The sequence below is a fragment of the Prinia subflava genome, chromosome 8 (genome assembly GCF_021018805.1).
Source record: "Prinia subflava isolate CZ2003 ecotype Zambia chromosome 8, Cam_Psub_1.2, whole genome shotgun sequence".
Taxonomy (NCBI): domain Eukaryota; kingdom Metazoa; phylum Chordata; class Aves; order Passeriformes; family Cisticolidae; genus Prinia; species Prinia subflava.
In genome coordinates, this window is record NC_086254.1 from 26,307,021 (window position 1) to 26,322,216 (window position 15,196).

A 15,196-nucleotide genomic window follows, 5' to 3' on the forward strand; every position below is an offset into this window, starting at 1 on the left:
TTTCAGTTGATTTTCATGATTTTTAGTTGATTTTCATGATTTTGTTATTTCTTATGAGACATTACACAAAATAGAAAATCAAGAGTTCTATATGCAAGGGAAGGCTGGGGCTGTTTGCCATTTACTGTCCAGCCAGGTACAGTTAATTGCATGTCCTTTTTTCATGTCTAATCTCACAAAATATATAATGTCATTTTATTTTCATTTGTATTTGCCACATTGGTTTGGAAATAAATGAATGCAGTATGTTTTCTGAGAGTTCCGGAGTGTTTTAAAAAGGGCAAACCAAATTGATTTAATCACAGATATTGTTAAAAACTCCATTTTAATGGAATGTGCTGTGATTGCTGCTGCGAACAGCAGACTTTCATTTCTGAAGCTGTTATTCAAAGAGAATATGCATGTCCTGAGAATGAGCTACAAAATGAAAATGAAAATAATAAGCCTGACAACAAACAAGTCATAGGAGGAAAATATTGTTGCATGGGAATAGTTTTATATGAGAACATTGGAGCATCTGAAACAGCTTTCCTGCCCCGTGATTCATATGATAAAATCATGAGGAAACACAAACTTTCAGATTCCTTTCAGTTTACTTAAAGCTAAGTGCAGGGGAGAGGAGATGATGACAGTTCCTGGGAATCGCCGAGTTCAAACAGAAACCTCTGATTCCTGCTAATTTGCTTTTTGCTGTGGCTGTGACACGTGGAGTGTCCCCAGCAGCTCGTTCAGAGCCTGGCAGAGCTGTGGTGGAGCTGTGTGCTGATTGCTTTGTTGAGAGCAGGGTTGGTGCTCCCTCCCTGCAGGAGGGGATGTCCCCAGGTGTGTGACAGGAGGGAGGCACAGGTGTGACAAAGGTCCCTGCCTCATGGCTGCAGGTAGATGCCATCAGGCTGGAGGAAAAGGAAAGAATTAAAGCTTTTAATATCCTATATTACAAGTTTCCACTTTAGTCTCATTACCCAGGACTATGACAGGGACCATTTTGTGCTTCCTTTCCTTTCCCCCATTCTCCAACCTGAACTGGAGAACATGAACAGCTCTTGATGTCACAACTGCTCTGTCCCACAGTATTTTCTTTTCAACTGCTTGCCCTAGGCTTTGCTTTCCCAGACCAGTCAGTGTGAGTTGTGTTTGTTAAACCTAAATTCCAGACCTTTTTTTGTTTATTTTTATGCACAACACACCCCCTTGCTCCTCTGTAGGTGAGATTTCTAAGGAATTCTGCTTTGAGCATGAGAGGCAGCCAGTAAGGACTCTCCAGGGCTGTGTGCAAGGGGAGTCACGCTTGCAATCCTAAAAATAATCCCAATTCTTCATCCAGATGGAGCACCCAACCTTGCACAACACCTACACGAGTCAGCTCATGTGGCCAAGCTGGAGCCTGTGTTGATAGGGAAGATTTTGGGATTGGGAAGTTCCCAAATCAGACTGACTTTGTTGTCCACAGCAGGGCCCGTGGGGGTCTCCAGGCAGCAGCACAAGTGAGACCATCATCTTTTGAGCTTGTGCAAACAAGTACAGGAGAGAATGAACAGACAGCTTCATGTGGACTGAGGTGGTTTTCCTGGGATGACAGAGAGAGCAGCAGAGTATAAACACATCAAGATGCTTTTTCTTAAACGTGAATATTGGGTGGTTTGGGGGTGTAAAGCCAAAGTGAGCCAGAAAAAAACCATGTTTGGAGTATGGGCAGTGCTGTAAGGTTTTTAGCTAAATGTCTGGAGTGAGGGTGCAGCACAGAGACCACGAGCAAATCCCTGCTGGGGACTCCAGCCCTCACTCAGCACGGACAACAAGGGGCTGGCTTAATTTGTGTGGGTATTGGTGCTTATCATCGTCATGACTTCAAGTGGATTATCACTTCTTTTCATATCTTTTCATAAAAATACAAAAGATTCAAAGAATAGTGCTCTTACAGGGATAATGTGTGCATCTTCTGCCAACAGGAATGCGAGGTGCTTAATGAACTGCAGAAGTCAGATATTACAAGGGCTCTTCATTGCTAGGATCATTATTCTTTTTGTGTTGTTCAAGCAAAAAAAAATTGAAGGAACTACAGTGTAATGGTAAAGAACCCTTATTTTCTATTCAAGTGAAGGTTTGGAAATCATTGGTTATTTCTCTGGGTTTGATTTTCATAACTGCTGAGATGGGAGCATTAACAGGTGTTGCAGGGCAGAGCAAGCAGAGTGCATTTCCATTTTGTGTTCTTACAAAGCATGTGTATCAGAATTGACATCCACTTCTTGCATACAGATGCATCATTTTTTTCTGGTGAAAACACTTGCATAAAAAGGGAAGACTTCTGTCATAATGCATGTTCTGAATTGTCTAATACCAATAAACCTGCAAGTGTTGAATCTTCTCTGGGCAGTGCTGGTAGGAATTTTAATATGGGTTTTTTTCTGAAATGTGTTTTGGTTGTTTTTTTTTTTGCTACTGGAATGCTACTTCTTGTGTTGCTGCACTGATATCTGTGTGGGATGTTAAGGTTCTGTCCTCTGTATGTGGAAATGTCTGTATATCTGCAAATGTTCATCCAATTCTGAGTCTGTATTGAGCAAGGAAATGAAGATACGCAAATGAAACTTTGAGAAATAACCATGTCAATTTATAATAAATGGCTAAATACCACAAAGAAATCAAGAAATACAGTCAACTTAGCTAAAACCCAAGTTGAGTATATTAAAATATGCAGTGCAATTAAAATGTCAGTGTAACATGAGAGAATATTAGAGATTTATATCTTACCCATAGGGCAAGATTCTGCTCGGGAGGTAATCCAAGAAGCTCACTTACAGACCTGACCTTTCACTGAAACACATCTCATGTTTTGCTCTGAAAAGGACCCTTTGACATAAAAAAAAGATAAATTCATGTTTTGCTCTTTTCTTGTTAACATGTTGGTGTAATTCCTGGCTGCCCCTGTCATACTTGAGGTTCACACAGGCAAACATGAATGAAGAAGGAGCTTCCTTAATCTGAGCTAAAACATCTCACTCTGCACTGAAATCCCTCTGGAATTCCAGCCTCGATGTCTCCTCTGGCTGCCAGTTCTGCTGAGCTGTGCAGAGGCTTTGTGATGTACACAAATGGTCACTGGGGACTACAGAAGAGTTTCTGACCTAAGGCAAATAGAGTTTAATCTCTGGCCCTTGGAGGTTTCCTTTTTAGCCAGAGTGGCCCCTGTGTTCCTTCGTTTCCTGATCTTGGGGAAATGGGCTCACCTCAGCCACGAGTGCCAAGGATGGAGCACACCTGGAAATACCCAGGCATGGGTTTTTCCTTGGTTGCTGTTTTACAGCCTGAAGGAAGAAGTGTTTAACTGTGCATAATCCTGTCAAGATTTCCTGACATTAACTGTGGCAGCTATTTTTGCAGCTGTTGACCAAGTCCTGACCAAGGCAAGATTTACACACATCAGCTTTGTGCACTGACTGCTCCCATTAACCCACGCAGGTAAATTAAAAGGATAACAAGAAGTGCTGGTGCCAGTTTTGAAGTCATTTGATGCTTGCATTTGTACATCCCTACTTGTCCCCAAGTAGTCCAAGGCTGTAAATCCAACTGCTTTTGGTGCACGTTTTAGTGACAGGGTTCACATGAGAGAGATAATGCACTTGAAAATATGTTCTTTATTAATTGGGTTGTAAGAATAGGAACTTTTTTTTTAATGTGCATCTATAATTTTGTAGAAGCTCCAAGCTTGGAGTAGTTAAGCTTGTAATACACAGTGAGAATTGTTTATATGCACATATATTGAGCTAAAATCTGAGTACCAAAAATATGAAACAAATTGCTTCAATCGCCAGTAAAATGACTGGGTAGATATTGTATGACAAATTCTTTTTTTTCCATGCAGAATGCCCTCCTTCAGATTGTGTACAGTGTGAGTTCCTATTTGGTTATCCCACTTCAGGTTCTGAGGGGGGAAAAACCCTAAAAGAATTTCCCAAAAGAATTTCCCAAAGGCAGAGTTTCTGTGCTGGTAATAACAATGGATCCTACACTAAACAATTAAACATTACCACTCTTCACTTTCCCCTCCTCAGCTGAGCCTTCCTCACATCTCTCCAGAGGTTAACAGCATCTCCAGATCGTTCCTTTTGTCCCCAACAAGGTGTAAGCCACGGGGAGCTGTCTCCGCGGGAAACATTTTTATTCAGATAATCACGCAGCATTGCACGACATGAAAGCCGGGGCTGCTGCAGGGCTGGGCTGTGTGTGCTAATGACTGCTACAGAATGGGGCCACCTGGTGATTTGTGTGCTGCATTGCTCGGCAGCATCTGCAGCTCGGGAGCTGCTCCGGGCTCTGCCTCACACGGAGCACGCTGGGCAGGTGTGTTCAGACCATTTGCCTCCTCTCCAGGTGAGGTCGTGCTGACCAAGCAGCGCTTTGAGTTTTCCTTACCTGCTGGCAGGTGTAGCAGCTAGGAGGAGGAGGAGGAGGAGGGAGAGTCATTCCACAGGAAAAGTGTGCAGGGTGGATGGATGCTGGAAGCTTGGTGGAAATGAGCTTTGAGTTTTCCTTACCTGCTGGCAGGTGTAGCAGTTGTGAGGAGGAGGAGGAGGAGGAGGAGGGAGAGTCATTCCACAGGAAAAGTGTGCAGGGTGGATGGAGGCTGGAAGCTTGGTGGAAATGAAGAGCCAGCACAATAGCTGGGTGTGTTTTTCCCATGTAGCACTTAGTAGGAAGGTTATTGCACCTAATCCTGTTTATCATTTCTGTTGGTTGTCCCTTGTATTCCTGCATACAGGAATGAACACTGCTGCCTGTGAGTAAATGTGTTCAAATGGTACCATCTTTCGGTTTTTTATTTATTTATTAGAGGCTGTATTTTGACAACTGCTGGTCTGCATGCATTTCCTTCCAGAGTTCATAACTCTGAACATGAGTTTTAATTACTCTGTTCATCTCTCATCATAACTGGGTGCTCGCTGTTGGTGCAGCAAACCCCTCGAACTCCTCGTGCTGAGAACACTGCAGAGAGCAGAGCAGACAGAAAAGAACCACATCAGATCAACATCATCAATTTATACCAGCTGAGAATCAGGCTCAGAAAGCAAACTCAACAACTCAGTGGTTTTTTAGTATTGGAATCGTGCTCTTGTACCCAAACTAGCTTTGCTTTGTTTGAATCCCCACCTTTCTGCCATCGCATCATTGCATCTGGTCAAATTATGCCAAATAAGTGGTCTTAAAAATAGTAATAATATTTTTGCAACCTTTCTGAGAAGTGAATTTTTTTTTTCTGCTTCTCTGCTGCTTGGTCTCTTGAAGATCTGCTGATTAACAGGGAAAGTATCTTTAAACTCTGGGACTGTGCCTCTCCAGGAGCTTGGGAACAAAATATTTGCCTCCTACTGGGAATGGGCTTAGTTTAGGTCCTGTTCATACACATTTCGTGTCAGCCTGCACACATCCCTAGGCTCATGGGCATGCTGTAAGTGGAAGATAATTTTTCTTTCTATAGGAATATATGTAGGAGAAAAACACAAAGTATTTGTGAGCATTCAGCAAGTACATGTGGGATCTGTGGATTGTCTTAGAACACACACCTAGCAGCTCCCAAAGTTGTGTTTTCTGATCTCTGTGGCAGTAATCCCTAAAAGAGTGGAACCTTCAGGATCTGCCCAACTTTCAGGAACTTTGTAGTTTTTTTAAAGAGAAAAAAAAAAAGAGAGAGAAGGAAAAGAAAAGGAGTATTTTTCGGCATTCCCTTATGTCATAACCAGAGGATAAAATAAAGCATGAAAATTCACCACAGCCGAATTAACAGGAGAGGAGGCTGTTATATTTAAGCTATGCATTTTTCTGTAATTAAGTGAGTTTGATAGAATGTTCCTTCTCGAGGAGAAATTCCTCTTAATTGGCGGTTATGTGGGGTTAATGAACTACTTAAGAGTACCGAGGGGGGGGAAAAGTGGAGAAGGGGAGGGGGAACAACCCCAAGTGTGGGAATGCTGAGTGTCAGATACATTTTTAGAGCTGTGGTTGGATGGGGCTGGCCCTGGAGAGGGCCCTTCCCTTCCCTGCCTACGAAATGAGCGCTCCAGGCAGAGCCACTCATGCTAAGGAGGCCATAAGAAAGAAAATCTTAAATAAATAAAAGGCGTGTGGTGCATATCTGGAAGGAGATGGTAGAGCTGATTATTTTCTTTTTTTTTATTTATTTTTTTTCTCTCCGAGTGCTACTGTGGGGAAATTGAAACAATCTCAGTTTGTGTTATTTCTGCATTTGTGAGGTTGTTCACTTAACCTGTGCAGTGACCTGGAATACTCAATGCCACTGAGACAGAAAGAGTAACTGAGAGACTTGTGATTTCAAGGAGGAATTTTATTGAACAGCAGCAGATTTACTTTACACTTCAGTAGTAAGTGATAAGAGAGGAATTATTCAACATGCTTTCTTATTTCAGCCCTGGGAGGTGGTGTAAATTTTGAGGGCACAGAACACAGTGCCTCATATCATGAAAGTGAAAACTATTTTAAAATTAAGATGAGAAGTGCCATGTTTCATAGATGTTGCTTAAGTTCCTCTAGCATTCCTCTGAACTTAAAGTTTTTAAGTCATGGTAATGCCTTTTGACAAGACATTTCGACAGGAGCAGAATGCTGACCTGATTAAGAGACTAAAACTGAGATTTATTTAGAAATTTCAGAGGGCAATGGTTTTGGCAATATACATAAACACTAGTTATGATGTGTCATCCTGTATTAGACCTTGCTTTTCCTATCTTTCCATAGGCAGACGTTGCTTTTTTCACTTTATAGGTTTGTTAAGGATTTTGGTCTGTCTCTTTTGAACCCTCAGGCTTCCCGTCAACCCGACCACAAAATGCATGTCACAGAGGATTCACCTTTTCCTGTCAGATTAGGTACTCCTGAATGTATCTAAAGCTGAAAGATTTTTGGGTTCCCCCACCCCTCGGTTTGTTTGTTTTTTGGGTTTGTGTTTTGAAGAGGGGCTGGGAAGCTGAACAGACTTGATCATTGGAATTTGACTTCATGGCTGATAAGCATGAAGAAAACAAACGGAACAGACTGTTATAGCAAGATAATCCCTCTGACAATTAAAACAAGGCTGATTTGGGAAAACATACACACCCCAAAGTGCCATTTATGCGCTGGGTACTTCTCCACGTGATGTTCTGTGCCCGTGTAATTGATCATAGCACTCAGTGTAGCTCTGTGCACACAGGAGATAATTTATATTGAATCTTAAAATTCAAATCAGCTTCCTGCAATTCAACATGGAGTTCATACACGGAGTGCTTTTGGTTTTTCACTCGGAGATGAAGCAGGATGAAGACCTTTCCTTGTTAAGGAATGGTGACATCCCAAATAGACCTTTAGCAAGACACAAAAATATCGCCGTGATTTAACCAACTTACTTACTAAAGGGAGGAAATTGGGTGATCTCCTTTTGGCAAATCTGCTCTAGGTTGTGTGCTGACACTGCTTGGAGAGCACACACGCTTCAGGTTGTTCAAATGAGCTTTTGGCTCAAATACCCACTTGGTTCATCAGACTCCAGTCTGCCTTTGCAAGCAGTGTGACTTCTGTGGGAGGTGTGCCATCAGTCCCACCAAATGTTGGGAGTGCCATCAGTCCCACCAAATGTTGGGAGTGCCATCAGTCCCACCAAATGTTGCCTCCTGGTCCTGGGGAGGTGTGAGCCTCCTGTTTGAACAGCCTGGATGTGTTTTAGTGTATCCTAAAGATATGTTTACAGAAAGAAAGCTTTAAAGGTTGATAGTTTTTTATCTTTTGGCTATTAAGTATGCTGCATATTTTTCGTCAACACAAGGTTCTCATACCAATGAGGTGTTTTATCTGGCATTGCCAGGTGTCTCTTTCTTTCACAGAGAATCCCATGAATGTCTTGCCTGCACATCTTTGTGTACAAACTCATAAGCTGAGAGTGGCATTTGTTGAACACACATCTTTTCTACCCACTGTTCATTCCGGTTTCTGAAAGACTAAAGATACACATTCTTTGTTAACCCAAAAATGAATAAAGTTTTGAATATGTATAAGTATATACATGTGCTCAGGGAAGAAGTGAACAATTCTGTAAGATGTAGAATGTTTTTTTCAACTCTCTCTACCCTCTGTGCTTATTTATTTGCTTTATCTGCAGAAGAATCAGCTAACCTGGGTGAAAAAGCTGCCAGGGTTTGAGTAGGGTTTTTTTGAGCTGAAGGAGTCTAATTTGAACCTTATAGAGCAACACTGAACAACGTAGTAACATGCTGTGATTCAGTGGATATCAGTTCATAACTACCTCTGAGAAACTGCTCTGAGTATGAATTAAACAATACTCTTAAAGTGTTTTATTATATTTAGTTCTCGACAGTGCGTACCACTGGCAAAGGTTAATTGGTTTGTGTAATGCTAGAAATTATAGTCCTTGATACATCTGCTAGTAGGAGTTAGCACAAGAGCTGCAAGATCTTTGCTGAGGATCTAATAGCTAATTTGAATGCCTCAACCCTCAAAAGAAGTGCAGAATAACTCTGAGTTTAATCAGGGTTCTCTCTAGAGCAGAACTGGACAGTGGATCCAAATTAGGTCGGTTTTTCCATGACACAGATTTTCATCCAGTGGAGACAGAGTTACTACCAAAGTAGTTTTGCTAGGAACAAAGTCCCCAACTTCAAAAACTTGGGAACACAGCAGAAAAGAATGGTACTTTCATTCAGGTCATGCATTTTTACATTTTTCCCTATTTAATAAGCGAAAGCCTGGAGATGTAAAATTTGGTGCATCTATTAGGCAAGTCTTTGGAGTTACTGTAGGTCTTCAAAACACCTGGGGTTTGGGTTCAGTGGTTTTATTTTTTTTTTTTTTTATTTTAACACTCCTTTACATCTAAAGGTTGTGCTTCCAAATCCCCACTGAAAACCAAGAGAAACTTTGATCACAGACGTGGAACACTGGCAGGGTGTTTGCTGAGGGAGCAGAGTGGGCGTTCTCTTGTGGGGCACAAGAAAAACATTCAGGAGACAGGCTTTTTTCTGTCCTGTTTAAATGGGGAAACCCAGCATGCTGGCCTCCAAATTTTAATACCTTCAGATAAAAGTTAATAATGTACTTGTATGGAATACACTGGGGTGCTCTCCTGTCTGCTTATCTGATGATAAGAGCTGAGATCTGAGTGCTGGCAGGTACCTCTGCTGGTCTGAGGACCCTTCTGAATTAGGACCATAATTCTTCTTTTTTCTTCAAGCAGAGTTATCAAGGGCTCATTGGGAGCTGCACTGCTTAGGTTGAGGCCACAGTTGTGATCTGGTTATTTCACATCAAGCTTTAACCTGACAGTTCAACACAGCTTTAATCTGCTGCAGAAGCTGGTTGACTTCAGTCCGTTGAGAGCTGTCAGTTCTCAGTTTAAGACCTGATTCTCCCAGTGGCTCTTGTGACCAGGTTACAGTGGGGTTTCTGAGCTGGAGTAGCACTGGGAATAAGCCTGTGGGCAGTTCATTGAGAATGCTCCATTTTTATAGAAGTCTTTTAAGTATTGTGCACGTCTGTATTTTCTTCCCAAACTTAAAGGGCACCAAACTGGGGCTTGCCACCCACTGTAAGATGTTCTCCTCTGAGATTCTTGTGCTTCTCTGCCCAACAGAAGGATTCTTTCAGAAGTGAACGAAGGTGCAGAGCAGCACAATGTGCAGGGCTCGTTCAAGTGCTGAGATAGCATCAGAACACAGCTAAAGACTCCCAGTGCTGCCCAGGCATGAATGAAGCTATTAAAGGAAAAGTGTCCAAGTGTGACTGCCTTTGATCCAAGGTTGGTGAGATCTGGTGGAACTGACAGCTGTTTAATAGGAAGCAATCGTGTTTGATTCTACCTGGCTCTTTCTCGGCTTCTTTTATCTTAAGTAATTTAGAGAAGAATTATATGAGTAACAAGTAGGCACTTAGCAGTGGTTAACATAACCTCAAAGGCACGGGTCACTGCTTGTATCTACAAGCTCAAAAAGAAACTTGAACTGTCACTGTGCATTTTAGAACCATATAAAATTTCCTAATATAAGCCAGGGAGTTAGGACTTCCTGTAATTTAGGCTTTGGTCTGCTTTTGGAGCTGTGGCCTCAAGAGCCACATCTTCTCAATCAAGGAGTGCCATGGGCATGGAATCGATTTTCTGCTCTGGAAGGGGTATTTATTCCTAATAACTTTTAGGCACAGAGTCACCTGCTGCAATTGATGTGTTACACACACCTAGTTCTGACTGTCTGCAAATCTATACTTAAAGGCACCTCTAGGCAGTCCTTTTATAGTGAAAAGGACTTAACTGGGCAAAATGTGATAATCTTTCCTGAACCAGGGAGATGACTTTATTATTCTCCCCATCCTCATGCCATCATTATGATCTAGTGTTTTCCCTTCATAAATGAGAACAGTAGCCTTGCCTCTGACCTCCATTAATGTGTATCATAAAAGCTGCCTTTATAATGTGCTCCTCTGGAAGACCTCATTCCCTTGCAGCCTGTTCCTTGGTGACAGTTCAGGGGAACGTTATGGATTCCCATGGAACTTATCAAATGGATGTGATAACCCCGTGGTCAGAGGCTGCCTGAGCCATTATTAAGCACACATTGGATAGTCCATTTATTATTATATAAACTCTTAAAAATAACAATAGTAGGAAAATAGTTGGGTGAAGTCAGATGTTGCTGGGTCCTGTTGTAATGGGTGAAACATGCAACTCTTAGAGCTGGGATTTGGAGAGAAGGGAGCTTTGATCATAAGCAGAACAAGATGAAAATGTTCAGCTGTTGTGGGGTGCTGTAGTGGGTACTGGTCCATCCCTGAGTATCTGAAAAGGAGGAAATCCGAGCAGAAATGCTGCTTGTGTGGAGCAACATCTCCTCATGACTGCACATCTTTGAAGTGATGGACACAGCTGGTTTCTACTCCCAGCTGCATAATTTTGTAGCTATTTCCATATCATTTAGTGTTGCAGAATTTCGTGGAGCAGTGAAACAAGAAGCAAACGGGTACAGAACAGCACCTGACATAAAACACAGACAAAAGGTCTGGACTGTACATGCATTCAGAATAAGAATCTGAATTTTCCCTTCAGCTGTAAGTTGTTGAAAGACTTGCCAGAGCTAATAAAGAACTTCACGGATGTGTGCTGTGTGGAGGATTTCCTATTGTTGCCATTTTATTTTTTCCATGAATATGGTGTCAGTTATTACCTAACTATATATAACCTTAGGAAAATCACATTATAAGCTGTCCTCAAGTTTCCCTGATTTTTCTAATATGGGAAATATATTTTTTCTTTCACAGAAACTTTGTGAAATAACTTTATATATACACACACACACAGAGAAGAGTTAAAATGGTATAAAACACATGTTCACTTGGCACAATTTATTTTGTGAGAACAGAAGGAAGCAGTGTGAGTAATGAAATAGGGATTGTATTGACCTGACTGTCACTGTGATGACCTATTAAAATCTAGGATGTTTTATCATTCCCTGAAATTGGATTTAAAATCTATATGCAGCTAAGGATACAGTTATTAAATATTGTGCTGGTAATGCTCATCTGTGTGAACAACAGATGTGTTGGGGATCACAGAACCATGAAGCTGAGGCTGGAAGTCACCTGTGGAAATCTGGTGGTTTCTTATGTTTAAATGGAGTTTCCTGTTTTTCAGTGCCTGTCATGGTTTAACCACATCCCCTGCAGAGGGATGGGAGAGAGAATGGGAAAGAAAACTTGTGAGTAAGGACAGTTTAACAGGGAAAGGAAGGAATTCTTGAAGCACTTCCCAAGGCAGGTGCTCAGGCATCCTGAGGAAGGCAGGGCTCCCTCTCGTGTGATGTTACCTGGGGAGGGCAGGTGCTCTAATTCTGACCCTCCTCTCCCCTCCTCTGCTCCTTGCCCCAGCTCTGCATGCTGAGCACCAGGGCTGGGAGGTGCCCTGGGCTCAGGTGTCCCCCCAGGTGTCCCCCCAGATGTCCCCCCAGGTGTCCCCCCAGCCCCGTGGTGGGGTGAGGGGCAGAGGAGGGCTCAGGGGTGTGAGCCCTGCTCAGCACTGACTGAAACATCCCTGTGGGACCAGCACTGCCCTCAGCACAACTCCAAACCACAGCCACGGCTTAGCTGGGAGAAAATCAACCCTCCCAGCCTGAGCCAGCACCGTGGGCATCCCCTCCTGCCCTGGCACTGGGCAGGGAGCAGCCCTGGCCAGGGGGACCATGGGGACCATGGGGACAGTCTCAGCCTGGGATGCTGAGAGTCCTCAGGGGCACTGAGGACAGCACTCTCCTCCTTCCAGCTGTGCTTTGCTGTTTCCTTCTAATCCATTCATCCCTCCAGACAGTTCTAGTCACAGACCAGTTCTGTTGGCTGGCCTGGGCTGTCAGTATTAAGCATCAAGACTCTGGTAATAGTAACTTTTTTACTAAGCTCTGCATTTCTTGGAGCAGATTTTCTATTGTGGCAGAAGTGCCAGGCATGGTAAATCCTGCTTCGGTAAGGCAGAATGAAGTTACTGTGGAGTAAATCTCATTTAATGCTTTGAAACGTAGGAGCACATTACTATTTTGATACATATGGACAATAAATCAGGTCTCATGAAGCTGTTATCTGTCTAAGAATAGCAAAGTATAAAGAGAAACAAAATGAATTCATATTGCATATAGATTTAAGTGTTAGCCCTTTCTGATATCCAAGATCTTTTTTTTTTCTTTTACAGTGAAATGACTTCTCACAATTGCACAATAATCACTTATTATTCTGGAAGGTCAGTGATACTGCTTACAGCTCACAAAGCACTGACTTGATATGTTCACTTCCATTCCATAGGCCTGCTTTATGCTTTCACTCAGAGAATCTGGGGGACAAGAACACTGTCTCCTTGGCTATCTAGAGTACACTGGGCACATTTTTTCCATTTTTATTGGTAATACAGGCAACACTTTTTGCTTACCTGTTTCCATATATCTGTTGCTCATCTAAATAGGAAATTTCTCCTTTATTAAAGCACTTAAAGGACCTTGTCTTGGTTGACTCCAAGCTCAGCAGCAGCCGTGGTGGACTCTGTGGCATTTGCTGCCCCAGGATGGTGTCATGCCCACGTGCTGAGCTTGATTTTAGCACTGTCTGGAATCAGGACTGTCCCTGTGACAGCCTTCAGCTGAGGTGCTGTTTTCATCCTTGAAAACAGGAATCGAGTGAGATGGTGATTTTTCAAAAGGAGCAAGCTGAATCTAAGTTTGTACATACTTAAATTCCCATTATTTGAAGGGGTTGACTGCTTCACTAAGTGTTTAAAAGTCCTGCTAGCAGAGGATGTTCAGGAGTTTGCAGTTACAAGCCCTTGGATGCCAATGCCATGGAAACCAGGCCCGTTTGGGTACCTTGCTTGGCAAGATCTTTGTAGGTCTTTTCTCTTGGGCTCTGCCTTATACAGTTAACGTAGAAAGCAGAACACAAAAGAAAAGATTTCACAAAATTAACATCTCCTGTTAACAGTTGGGTAGGGATACGTTGTCCTCCATGGCATCATCTGCTGCTGACATTCAAGCAGTTCTAATTACCTTAATGACTCCCACTGCTCCCCTCTGTGAGTGCTGGCTGATGCCTGAGGACACTCTTCAGAGGTGGGAGAATAAAGCCAGGGAGCACCCAGAGAGGGAAGCTGCTCTTCTTGCTGGCAAAGAATTGTTCCTTTGAAGGTCTGTGGAGTTAACGGGCCGTGCACTTCCCTCTTTGCCACTCTCTTTTCTCCTCCTGCTTTTAGGGAATGCTTGTCCCTCAGAATTACTTCAGATTCTAGAATCCATGCAAACTCTTTGCTGTCTTCTCTTTCTTTTTACACACATATGTATACATTTTTTTTCTAAGCAACTCTAATTTGCTTAAGATAATTTTTTGTTGAGTTCAGCTGTGAAGTTTTCCTGTCAAATTCTGTAAAATGTCTTGATAGTTACCAGTCTCCATTTTTCATCCCATTTTTATACAGTGAGCTACAAACAGCCAAGATTTTTCAATTGCTGCATCTGGTGGGAGAAGATTGACATGTTTTCTTGGGATCACAGGCTTAGTTTTGACTTCCTCCCCTTTTGTAGTTTTAGACAGTGCTCACTTTCTTGATATGCGCTTCCAAAATGGACTTGTACATTATTATTGGTGTACTTTGATACAAAAGAAAATCAGTACCTCTGGGGCTATAAATATCATTGATTCACTCCAAATAGAGAAAGATACTGTAATATTTTTTAGATTATTAAGACTTTTCCATTTTCTTTCTGATGGGGAAGAGTGATGAATTTGGTGATCATTATGCCCTAGGTAACTGAAGTTATGCAATCAAACCCTCTCTTTAAAGCATAATTATGATTGTTTCCAACATTTAATTCTTTTTCTCTTTCAAAATATTATTTTTAATGCCTCGAGTGATATTTTTTGTTTACTGTTTCAAAGAATTGCTCCTTTGGCTTGTGTTACAACAGAGGAGCCTTAGTAGCAGAATAGCAGATTACATTTCTCACCTACAAAGCTTTAATGGAATTATTGAGCATTTCAAGATGTTGCAGTAGGAATCCAAGCTTGAAATAAATGTATGGATTTCTTTTTCCCTATTGAATGACTAGGATGAAAAATCTCAGTCTTTTCTGTGTGGAATTCAGTTCTTGGCCAGCTCGTTTGAAAAAAATGAGAAAAATTTAGAGAAAAGAGAGGAGGGGAAAAAGTTTTGTGAAGATGCTAGCTTGAATCTTATTAAAATAGCTGTCACTTGTGTAAGTGATGTAAAAGTGTATGAAATATTATAATTCTTCCTGGTGTTTATTCATCAGCCACTAATACATACAGAGATACAATCAAGGGAGAAGCTGTCTATATGCATGCACATAAATTCTCTGTAAATTTGAGTTCTGAATGTCAAAACTCCCTCGTTTTAAAATTCACTCACGCTTTTAGGAATGGTGTTTGGGAGGGATGACCTGCCTTGGTCTGTGCTGCTTGGGGGGTGTTGAGGGTCAGGGCTGCACAGGGGATGTGCTGCTGCCTTTGCAGGCAAGGGTAAAATTCCTCTGGAATTTTATGGGGACAAAAGTGCAAATATAAAAAAAAAAAACCCAGGCAGAGTTCAACTGCTGTTCCCCAGTCCTGCATCTGAGGTAAAACACAAAAATTCTGCTGTATTTTTTTTTTTCAT

The 15,196-nt window shown here is 42.0% G+C and overlaps 1 protein-coding gene across 1 annotated transcript in view; it reads left to right on the forward strand.

Annotated features, from left to right (window-relative positions):
• CDH4 (cadherin 4) overlaps nucleotides 1–15,196 on the forward strand; it is a 426,922-nt gene that overhangs the window by 90,143 nt on the left and 321,583 nt on the right. The window lies entirely within an intron of this gene.